Source organism: Eulemur rufifrons, chromosome 2, assembly GCF_041146395.1.
Source record: "Eulemur rufifrons isolate Redbay chromosome 2, OSU_ERuf_1, whole genome shotgun sequence".
Classification (NCBI taxonomy): domain Eukaryota; kingdom Metazoa; phylum Chordata; class Mammalia; order Primates; family Lemuridae; genus Eulemur; species Eulemur rufifrons.
The window spans coordinates 99,787,160-99,799,964 of NC_090984.1; positions in this window are offsets into that span (position 1 = coordinate 99,787,160).

Below are 12,805 nucleotides of genomic sequence, written 5' to 3' on the forward strand. Positions count from 1 at the left end.
AGCCTGAGCAAGAGCGAGACCCCGTCTCTACTAAAAATAGAAAGAAATTAGCCAAACCACTAAAAATAGAAAAAATTAGCCGGGCATGGTGGCACGTACCTGTAGTCCCAGCTACCCAGGAGGCTGAGGCAGGAGGATTGCTTGAGCCCAGGAGTTTGAGGTTGCTGTGAGCTAGGCTGATGCCACAGCACTCTAGCCTGGGCAACAGAGTGAGACTCTGTCTTAAAAAAAAAAGAAAAGAAAAAAGAAAGATATGTCCCACATGATGTTTGCTCTTTCAGCCTGGGACCCAAAATTAAAAGACAGAGAAAGCAGACCTGAAGCTAACCTGTAGCTGGGAACAGAGAGGCAACAGTGACATCATTAACATGAAGGAGAAATAAATATATAAGTTTAGGAGATTCTAAGCTGTTTATTTGTAGGATAACCTAACACAGGGGTGAGGAACCTATGGCCTTAAGGTCATATGTGCCCTTCTAGGTCCTTTAGTGAGGCCCATTGACTGAATCCAAATTTTACAGTAAGAACAAATTTGAGATTATTTTCATTCTGTCTGTAAAAAATGTGCTTTAGAATTCCCTTTGCTCAGTTTGCTGGTAGTAAACTCTCAGTTTTTGTTTGTAAAAAAAAAAAATTTTTATTTTACCTTCATTTTTTTGTCTAGATAATTTTATAACTTTGAAATAATTTTAAGTGCACAGAAAGTTGCAAGACTAGAACAAAGAACCTCTTTTTTTCCTGAAGGATTTGGAAATAAGTTGCCAATGTGATACTCCATATCACCCTTGAATACTTTAGTCTTTAATTCTTATAAACAAGGACATCCTCCTACATAACCAAAATACAAACATCAAAATCAGGAAATTAACATTATATATTATAACCATCTAATCTAGAGAATCATTCAAGTTTTGTAAATTTTTCCAATAATACCCTCTCGAAAACAAAAGATCTGATTCAGATGACATGTTGCATTGTTATTCTCCTTCAATCTGGAATATTTTCTCAGACTTTACTTGTCATGCATGACCTTGAAACTTTTGAAGATTATAGAACAGTTACTTTGTGGAATGTTCCTTGATATGGATGTGTCTGATGTTTCTCATGGTTAGATTCAGGTCATGTGTTTTGGGCAGAAAAACCATAAAAGTGACACTGTTCTCGATCAGATGGTACCAAATCTAGATTTGGGTCATTACTGGTGATATTAACTTTGATCACTTAATTAAGGTGGTATCTGCCAGCTTTCTCCCCTACACAGTATCTCTTTTTTCCTTTGTAATTAGTAAGTATTTTCAGGGGATATTTTGAGATTATGTGTATATTCTTACCTCATCAAACTTTGGCCCTCTAGACTCAGTATCTATTGACATTTCTTTGCTGAATTAATTTTTACTCTTGATAGTTGCCAAGTGGTGATTTTCTAACTCCATCATCCCTTCTCCATTTATTCCTTGACATTCTACTATGAGAAAAAGTTTTCTCCTCTCCTCATTTATTTATTCATTTAATTATTAATAGCTATATATGTGTGGACTCAATGATTCCTACTTATCCAATGAGTTGTAGTCCATTACCGTCATCATTCATTTTGGTGCTCAAATAGTCCCAGATTTGGCCAGTATCCCTTCATATTGGATATTCCAGACTCATCATAGACCACCTCTACCCTAAGCCTAAAACAGCCAGCTCTCAAACAACAATAGCAACAACAACAAACCTGGTTCCTCTTAGTAGAAAACAGTATTTAGAAGCGGGACATGGTGGCTCGTGCCTGTAATCCTAGCACTCTGGGAGGCCGAGGCAGCAGGACTGCTTGAGGTCAGGAGTTCGAGACCAGCCTCAGCAAGAGCAAGACCCATTGCTACTAAAAATAGAAAGAAATTAGCCAGGCAATTAAAAATAGAAAAAATTATCCAGGCATGGTGGTGCACAGCTGTAGTCCCAGTTACTCAGGAGGCTGAGGCAGTAGGATGCCTGAGCCCAAGAGTTTGAGGTTGCTGTGAGCTAGGCTGATGCCACGGCACACTAGCCTGGGCAACAGAGCAAGACTCTGTCTCAAAAAAAAAAAAAAAAAAGAGAGAGAGAGAGAAAGAAAGAAAAGAAAATAGTATTTAGGAATTAAGATCTGAATGCTAGGTGCACTTATTGCTATTGGAGTGTTGCTGCTCCTGAGCCCCCCGGAGGCCACAGGTAGGGAACATGTGCATGTCTATATGCACACATTTACATCTGTGTGTGTCCATGATTTTTGTACCTCGATTCCAATCTAGTTTTCTATCTTTCCACATTTATCGCTCCCTTCTCCAACAGTGAGAACCCCATCTCCCATTATTCTCAATATATTTCCTTTTTAGATCATGTTATGGGCTGAATTTTGTCCTCCAAAAATTCAGGGAACTCAGCCAGGCACGGTGGCTCACACTTGTAACCCTAGCACTCTGGGAGGCCTAGGTGGGAGCATCACCTGAGGTCAGGAGTTGAAGACCAGCCTAAGCAAAAGCAAGACCCTGTCTCTACTAAACATAGAAAAAATTAGCCCGGTGTGGGGGTGCATGCCTGTAGTCGCAGCTTCTCCGGAGGCTGAGGCAGGAGCATTGCTCAAGACCAGTGGTTTGAGGTTGCTGTGAGCTAGGCTGACACCACAGCACTGTAGCCTGGCTGACAGAGCAAGACTCTGTCTCACAAAAAATAAAAATCAAAAATTAAAAAAAAAAAAAATTCAGGGAACTCCTAGTAGTCACCAGTATCTCAGAATGTGACTATATTTGGAGATAGGGCCTTTGAAGAGGTGATTAATTTCAAAGGAAGTGATTAGGCTGGGCCCTAATCCAATTTGACTGGTATCCTTATAAGAAGCAGAAATTTGGACACCCAGAGAGACACCAGGGTTGCCTGCACATAGAAGGCATCTATAAGCCAGGGAGAGAGTCTTTAGAAGAAATTAAACCTGCCCACACCTTGCTCTTGGACTTCTATCCTCCCAAACTGTGAGAAAATAAATTCCTCTGATCTAAAGCCACCCAGCTGTGGTGTGTTGTTATGGCAGTCCCACCAAACTAATACAGATCTATCCAGACAAAAGCAACCTCGTCTAAAATCAGCACCTGCAAATGTTTTGTGGTAATCCAGCCTACCTGAAGCAAGCTCTGAGAAGCAACCATTTCTGTTGCATATTCTATTTAAATTCAGTATTTTCTGCCAATCAATTGGTTGTGCACAATCCCAGTGTGTTTGCAGAAACTGGTTTGGTCTTATAGTTAAGGGGCCAATGGATTTTGTCACAACTTACATTCTGTGCATGTTGCACTCTGATGGACCCTATTCATTCTGGTGATCTCCCTGTTGGTTCAGCCAATCCGCAGCACGTGCAATGCATATTCACTGAGCACCAGAAAGTGCGATCTCTGACAAGGAAACCAGCTCAGAGCTTAGCTGGTTCCCTAATAGGGCATTGCTCAAATTGCTACCTCCTTAGGACGTGTGCTTTAAATTGCACTACCATATTACCTTAACTTTTTCAAAATTTCAGAAACCTGAAAAATGACCCTGAATCATAGACCCCAAATCCTTTATCTCACCCATTTTTATTTCTCTTGGAATTTATGTCCTGACTTCACAAGTCTAAGAATGATTGCCCTGGCTGCCTGCACTGCATGATCTGCTGGGGCCTGGGAGCCCCAGCTGTGCTTTCTCTGCCTCTGACACCTCCCTTGGCAATAAACAGAGCTCTATCAGGGCTTCCCTAATGACTCCTGCAGCAATGGGCAGCAGTGCAGCTCATTAATAGTGGCACCAGCACTATGAGGCTAGTGGGAATGAATGCTTATTTGGTTCCAGAAAATAAGCCAACCTACCATTAGACACTGTCCACAGACGTGCAGTGAGAAGCATTTATAGAAGGAGAAGCTTATTTTGTTGAAACCTCCACTGTAAGATGAGGTGGTTAAAGCTTCAGCTATAGAAACACACCATGGCTGCATCTCAGCTTTGTTTGAAGGAGCTGCCTCTTTAGGGGAAAAAAAAAATTGAGGCATGTAATTGTTCCAAATCTTACTGCCTCTCTGGTTTCTTCTGCATTTGAATTTCTGTTTACCACTGATAGGAGGATTGCCTTTAGGGGACAATGAGGAAGGGAATGGGGAAGACTTCAGCTTCACTTTAGCCCTAGGAAACTACAGAAGCATTTGAAACCAACTGAATTCATAAATCAAGAATCCAGTGTATGCTATATGCCTTGGGAGGCTTTTTAAAAATCCGATGGGAATGTTGTTCCTGGCCCCAGGAAAGGGCATAGGGACTGGGATGAGCCTTTCTGTTGTGTTTGTTTTTTTTTTTGGAGGGGGGGTGGTCACATATGTACAAAATGAGGTAAACCAAGAAGGCTAAAGAACCTCTTCAGGCCCAAATTGTGCTCCCCCCACTCCATGGCCCCCGTCTCTCTGATGAGTCAACACTGATGGGCACATGCTTTCGTAACAGAGGGAATGGCCTGAGAAAGGGTAAAATGCTTTACAAGTTGTCTCTTTAAATCCCCCCCACACACACACTCTTTTTTGGAATTAAGCCCTGCATTCCTGCCAGTAATCAAAGGACAGTAATAAGAGGGGCAGGGGACTATCCTTTGGTCTTTGTACCAAAGGAGATGGCTCAATGGAATTGTCCAGGCAGAGGTCAGGAGATTGTCTTCAGCAGAGGGCTAGAGTTAAACAGCAATAGCCTGAAGCTGAAAACTCCCTTTAGAAAGGAGTTTTAAAGGGAGCAATAGATTCTGTATTTCTGCTTATAGATAGGACAATCGTACTTTAAAACAAAGGTCTCCCATCCTCCTCATTTGCTAGCAAATTAATAAACTTCTCTTTCCTTCTCTTCAAACCATTTGTAGTCTATTCTTCTGAGGTAGACTTGGGGACAAGTGCTAAATGATCAGTAACACTTTCATAAAATTTTTTCCTGCTCTTATTCTGTGGGATTTTTTCCCTTTCTCTCAATCTGTAGCTTTTTATGTTTATAAAGCTGTCGACACCAATAACTTCAGTCAGAGGAAGCAATACACATCCTTTTAATGTTCTTTTATCTTGCTGTGGAAATGAATGATGCTCATGGAAGCTATAGCAAGATACTTTTCCTGTGAGCCCTTCCTCATTCTCTAGTCTAGACCATCCTTGGAAGAAGATCTTCTAAGTTTGCAAATGTTTAACAGAGAGGGAAAAAGTTTTAAAAATTATTCAAAGAAGCCTCCAAATAAAAGCAAAATTTTTGGCACCAACCCCTGCAATGGCTTGTCTGTGTGTCCAAGAAAGGGTCCCATTGATTCCTAATGACCAAGACCCCCTACGGCAGGGAGTGCAGAAATCACAGCTAAGGATGAAGCCTCATGAAGGAAATACAGCTCTGTACCCTAAAAATCCAAAAATGACATTAATTGGAAAATCTAGATGCCTGTGGAAGTAGAGTCACAACAATGTGTGCACTACTCACTTTAGTGCACAACTTAAGATACTTAGCATCAGGTCAGGACAACAAGAAAGTAAGCCATTCTGTACTCAGATCCAGAAAGACAAGCCTGGCTAATGTTTTCCTTTTGAAATTAATCAGACTGTGCTTTTGAAAATCATATGGTATAAGAGTACATATTGAACCCCCCAACATTGTTTAAACAACAAATAATAATAAATTGTTTATTATTTATAATAAATTGTTTAAACAACAAAAAAAGTAATTTCCTCAAAGAGCCCTTTCCTGAAATAGAATCCAACTTGGATGGTTCAAAAGAACTATTAACAGAAACATAGGCAGGGTAGAGAGAAACAAGACCATTGGTGCACCCAGAGGCTAGCAAGAGTGGGAAGCTACTAGTGACAAGAGGATAGAGGGAACAAGGATAGAAAATGAAATTTCTGGGGCCAAGAGGAGGGGCCACTGCCAGAAAACACATCCCAAAGCAGGGAGGGAGCATGCCAAATCCTCATTTCTCTCTCCTCCCACCTGTCTACTATGACTCCCATTGGTTTAACACAACAAGAAGGCTGGCAGCAGAGGGACCAAGGCAATGCATTTTGCAGACACACACAGAGCAGGCCAAAGAAGAATGGAGAGTAGATGGGGGAGGGGAGGCACAGAAAGACAACAGTAAACTAACCCAAAGTAGCACCCTGTCACTTACCACATCATCCTGTTTTTCATTGCACTTATCATTACCTGGTGTTTATTTCTGTCCTCTACCACTCCTACCATTAGAATGTAAGCTCCTTGAAAGCAAGGAATTTGTCTGTCTTGTTCAAAACTGTATCCTCACACGAAGTGTTAGAGCGCAAGAGGAGTGAGGAAGGCATCCTCATGGATAGAGGGTGGAAGGTATGGCCCAGCGCAAGTTCTCAGAGCCCAAGTGTAGTGAGCAGGGCTTCTGTATTGGGGATAGGGTACAGGCAGAGACAGAAGATGGCTACATACAAGGGGACTGATCAAACAAGTACATAAATTAAAGATACTGGAACTTTATTGTTGGAGAAGAGAGACACAAATAAGGAAAGGGAGAAAACCGGAATCAGCCCTATAGTGACAGATTGGAATTGGAGGTATTGGTGTGAACTCATGGTTTTCAAGATAGATAAATATACAAATAAATATAGATATAGATGTAAATGTGGTGTGTGTGTGTGTGTGTGTGTGTGTGTGTTTCCAGCTGTAACCAATGAGCACACTTAGCACTCACATCTTGGCTTCTAAATACCAATCTCCAGAGACTAAATTACATTGAATTAAAGTGAATGCAGGTGAGGATTAGATGGTAATCAATGGTAAATTCTTCATTTTGATGGTTATACTTTGGATACATAGGAGAATGCCTGTGTTTGTAGAAAATATAAATTAAAAGTATTCCAGACTAATGGGGTATCAAGTCAGTACTTACTCTCAGGGAAAGAAAAAATTCTGTAGTTGGAAGTTTTCTATTAACTTGTGATTGTTTCAAAAAGAATTTTTTATTTTTTTTTTAGAGACAGTGCTCAATCATAGCTCACTGTAGCCTCGAACTCCTGGCCTCAAGCAATCCTCCTACCTCAGCCTCCTGATTCACTAGGATTACAGGTGTGAGCCACTGCACCCAGCAAGAGTTTTTTGGGTTTTTTTGTTGTTGTTTTGAGACAGAGTCTCACTCTGTTGCCCAGGCTAGAGTGCCATGGCGTCAGCCTAACTAGCAGCAACCTCAGACTCCTGGGCTCAAGCAATCCTCCCACCTCGGCCTCCCAAGGAGTTGGGACTACAAGCATGTGCCACCATGCCTGGCTAATTTTTTCTATTTTTAGAGACAGAGGTCTTACTCTTGCTGAAGTTGGTCTTGAACTCCTGACCTCAAGCGATCCTCCTGCCTCGGCCTCCTAGAGTGCTAGGATTACAGACGTGAGCCACCACACCTGACCCAAGAATTTTCTTAATTAAAAAGAAAAATACAACTACATCCCCAGTACCTAGAACAGGCCCAGCACTCCAAGTGCTCAATAAATATTTGTTGAATGAATTAATGAAGTATATAAACAACTACAATAAACACATGCTTATAAAAAAGACATCCAAATATTAACAGTGGTTTTTTTTTTTGGAGGGATGAATTTATCACAGGTAATTGAGTATTTTTTTGCTTTGAGTTTTCTGTTTCTTAAGTTTTCTGCATCAAGCATGCATTATTAATTTTTAAATTGGCCAGGCCACACTGACCAGCTCAGACTAATATTTTAGAGGCATAAGTCCTATCCTTGAGTTTGTGGGTTCCCACATTTTATGTTATCAATTATTTGAACCAGATCCTTGGGAACCTCTTCAGTCTACCCAGGTACATAGAATACCAATATGATATTTTAATTATTGGGATATGTAACTCCCTGTTGTGTAGAATATTCCTGCCCATTACTCAGGGCTCCTGCTTTTACAGAATCATGGTAGTGGAGTCAGTCATCAGCAGTCTGGTAAACATATAATCATACAAGGGGTGTGGAGAGTTTTGTCGGATATTTCGTTTGGGTTAGGTAAGGGACTAGAGAATTATTCTGGATCCAGATTTCCAGTGACCAAGGCACTCACATCCCTTGGACACTAGTGAATAAACACTGAAAGATTCTGATGAAAAGGATCCTTTTTCTGGGCTCTGGGTGAACTGTTACCATACAATGGGCATGCTAATTTAATTGTTTCTCTTGAGCAATTTTTTTTTTTTTTTTTTTTTTTTTTTTTTTTTTTTGAGACAGAGTCTCGCTCTGTTGCCCGGGCTAGAGTGAGTGCCGTGGCGTCAGCCTAGCTCACAGCAACCTCAATCTCCTGGGCTTAAGCGATCCTACTGCCTCAGTCTCCCAAGTAGCTGGGACTACAGGCATGCGCCACCATGCCCGGCTCATTTTTTCTATATATATTTTTAGTTGTCCATATAATTTCTTTCTATTTTTAGTAGAGACGGGGTCTCGCTTTTGCTCAGGCTGGTCTCGAACTCCTGACCTCCAGCGATCCACCCGCCTCGGCCTCCCAGAGTGCTAGGATTACAGGCGTGAGCCACCGCGCCCGGCCTCTCTTGAGCAATTATATTTTGGATTAATGTCTCCATGATGGGAGTTGATAGACATTCTGGCTCCTTTGAGAAACCATGTACAAGTCACTTCTTAAAATGGACAACCCCTGCAGTTGGTTGCTGTACATAATATGTTGATTTGCTTAAAGTAACATTTAAATTTTATATTTCAATAGGTAATACATTCACAGTCAAAATTCAAATGGCACAACAAGGCTTTTAGTAAAAAACTCCCTCCCATCCCTCTTCCCCTCTCTAGAAATAACAGACATTATCAGTTTCCTATGTATCATTCCCAGAAGATACACACACACACACACGCGCACTTTTCATTCTATATGTACAATATACAGTGTTCTTCACCTTGCTTTTTTCACCAAGAATCCATCTTGGAGGTAATTTTTTTTCAGTATATAAAGAGCCTCCTCATTCTTTTTTTTTTTTTAAACACTTGCATAATAGTCCACTGAATGAATGTACCCTCTCCTTTTTTAACTAGTCTCCTACTAAATGACATTAAGATTGTTTCCAAACTTTCATTATTATAAACAATGCTCCATGTTTATCTTATCATACAGTTCCTAATCACTTTGTATATAGGCAATATATTTTAGGATAAATTCCTAGCAGTGTAATTGCTACTTCAAAGTTATGTGTATTTAAATTTTTTCTTTCTTTTTTTCACCCGGAACCATGCCCAAGAAGCCTTGAGCAAGTGGACTCCTCATTTTAAATTTTTGACAAATATTGGTTATATTGTCAAATTATCCGTCTTAGAGATTGTACAAGAGCTTCACTGAGTATTAACAACTTACTAGATAGGCACAAACACTGTGCCTATCTGATTATGAAAATAGATATGTCAGAAGAGTTTTAAGCTACATTTTCCTCATATTGAGTGAGGGTGAGCATCATTTCATGTTTATTTCCTTTTTATATATTGTTTATTTATAGCCATTGCTCATTTTTCTGTTGAGTTTATTTGCAGGAACATTTTATAAAAAAAAAATTATCCCTTTCCTGTGATATGAGTTGCAAATATTTTATAGCAAACTGGTATATTTCTTTCAACTTCCATCAATTTTTTTGCCTTGACAGCACAAACTCTGGAATCAGACTGCTTGGATTTGAGTCCTGGCTCTGCCACTTCGACCTGTTGTATGGCCTCGCACAAGTTACTTAACCTGTCACTCATCAGTAAAGTGGTGATATTAACAATACCTACCTCACAGGGTTGTGGAAATTAAAAGAATGAATCTATGGAAAGGGCTTAGAAAATATTTGGCACATGGCAAGGACTAGAAAAATACTGTTGTTTTTTTTTAAATACAGTCAAATTTAATGTTGATTCATTCTAGATCCCATTTTCTTACAGCAAGTGTTACAGCGGTTGCTCCCGAGGACAAACTGAGAATTGGAGAATCAGGGTTTATTCGCCGGTAGGCTCAGAGGGGTCTCGCCGCCAAATTCTTAGCCCTGTCTACCCGATTTTTCCCACTTCTATTAAGTTGGGGTGGCCCGAGGGGTGGGGTCTTAGGTGGCTAAGGTAATAGGTTAGTTGATGAGCCAGGTAATACGTTTAGTGTTATGCTGATGTGCCAGGTAATAGATTAGTTGATGAGCCAGGTAATAGGCTAGTATGCTGATGCACCTCTTCCACGAGGGGTGGGGGTCTCAGGTGGCTGATGCGCCAAGTAATAGATGGGGGTTTTCCTTATCAATGTCAAAGAAAAATCTTTATTTGCCTTGTCTTCAAATTCTGGAGGTGAAATGAAAAAAGTAATTATTTTTACTTTTGATGGTAATACATTGTTAGGTTTACTTAGAGTGGGAACCCGAAAAGTATGTATAGGACGTAATACTTAGTGACTAGAAAGCCTGTGAAACAAAAGCCACAGGAGTCTGGTGAGGCCAAGGTTGTAAATCTAACTTCAACCACAGACTGCTGCAGCAACACAGGCATTCCTATCCCCCCTGATAAGGACAAAGGTGCCTCACTCCTCTGGGGAAAACCCTCTATAAAACCCAAGGTTTTCGCCTCCTTCGTGGTGGACACTCTTTTGGCCTCCACTCATCTGCTCAAAATAAACAGCGTTTTACTACCTCAGGCTTCGTGTGTCTCCCTCTTGGCTCCGGACCTAACACACATCTAGATACTAAGCCATATTCCTAATAGAGGGTGCTTCATCAATGGGACCTGGGTGAGGTGTTTTATCATCATGGCATTTACTTCTCAAGACAAACTTGTAGGTACGTTTTACCTGTGAGGAAACTGCAGTTGACATATCCTATAACTACCCTAATGCCAACCTTTTGTGCATTGGTTTGCAAATGTTCTTTAATCTTTTTCTCTGTGTGTATTACAGATCCCCAAGGCATATCCAGTGCTCACCCCATGTCCCCTTAGTGGATATTCAGGAGAGCTGGCTGTTTGCCATTCATTCACTCAGGGAGCTCAAGCCAACTCCTCTTCCCGAATTCCTTCTGCGAACCCAGCTTTTGAGCGTGGAATCCAGCAACTTAACTCCCCCCACCCCCAGCATTCAAATCTCGCAGATTGTCCCTCCGAAATGTGTCTCCCATCTACCTCTCCTTTCCATCCCTGCTGCCAGCCCCCTGGTTTGGCCCTGACCACCTTTCACAAAGACTGTTACTGCAATAAGTTCCTAAGGAGTCTCCCAGCTGACTTCTGCAATCTTTCTTCCCCAACCCCCTCCACAGTGCTGCCCAGGTGATGTTCCCTGAGGCACAGCCCTAGCCTTATCACTCTCTTAACTCTGAAACCCTCGGAACTTCCTACTACCTGCTCTTTCCTTGGCATTTGAGGCCCTGCACTATCAAGCCCCAACCCACCTTGCCAGTTTTGCTTCTAAGACTCCCCTCCCCTTCAGCCAATACTCCTTGAATAGGTTTCCAGCCATGTTTGTTCAGCTTGCAATTTCTCTGATTTGATTGTCCTCAGAGTTCTTGGGGGCAAAAACAAAAAGAATTTCTGTCTTCTCTTCAAAGCCGTTCAAGCTTATGAAGCTGTCCTTTACTGTAACTATATTCATTTCTGTTATTATCACCTAGCCCCATTCCACACTCTGCACTTGTCAGTAAACTCCTTCAGAGCCCAAATCCTACCTTGCTTGTTATTGACTAAAATGTCTGCACACAGGGGTACAACTGATAAACCCCACGACCTGGCTTCTAATGGGTCCAGCCACTTACAGGGGCCGAGGTTAGCAGAACATTAATACATGGTGGTCCCCGCCAAGCCCGGCCCATGTGGATCCAGCTTTCCTCATAAAACTGTCACTTCTGGCCAAGAGCCCAGCACAGGCTTCCATTTTCCTTTTGGAAAAGCTCAAGGGTGCCAGCCGATACCTGGAACAGGCACAGCACACAGATCATTCAAGAAATACTGGTTGTAATGAACAAACTTTGAGCTGGACAGGACTTCACAATGTTAGATCAATTTCCTTGTTTCGGGGCGGGCGTGGCTCACGCCTATAATCCCGGCACTCTGGGAGGCCGAGGCAGGTGGATCGTTTGTGCTCCGGAGTTCGAGATCAGCCTGAGTTAAGAGCGAGACCCCATCTCAACTAAAAATAGAAAGATATTAGCCAAACAACTAAAAATAGAAAAAATTAGCCGGGTATGGTGGCGCGTGCCTGTAGTCCCAGCTACTCGAGAGGTTGAGGCAGGAGGATCGCTTGAGCTCAGGAGTTTGAGGTTGCTGTGAGCTCGGCTGACGCCACGGCACTCTAGCCCGGGGAACAGAGTGAGACTCTGTCTCAAAAAAAAAAAAAAAAAATTTCCTTGTTTCCACAGGAGAAATGAAGGCACAGAGCCAGGAAGAGACTCCCCTAGGCCACACAGCGGGCAGGAAACAGAACTAGACTCCTGATTGCCAGTTCAGGGTACGCTATTCTACAGTTTGATCCACGAAGATCTGAGGTGAAGACTCCACCACCTGTTTACCACTTACTACTTTTTCTCTCCCCCATCTCACAGTCTCCTTTGCCTTTCCGCAGCAGTGGCAACAAAGCTGCTTCAGGCCGATCAGTCGCCTGCAGACCAAGAAGGAACCCACCACTCCGGAAGAGCCAGCCTGCAAGCTACTCCGCCCCCGACGCCGCGCCCGGCCCCGCCCCCAAGCGTGCCGGGCCCCGCCCCCAAGCGTGCGGGCCCAGACACGCCAGGCTTGGGCGGAGCCGAAACCACACGCCCCGCCCTCTCCGTAAGCTCGCCCCTATTGGCGTC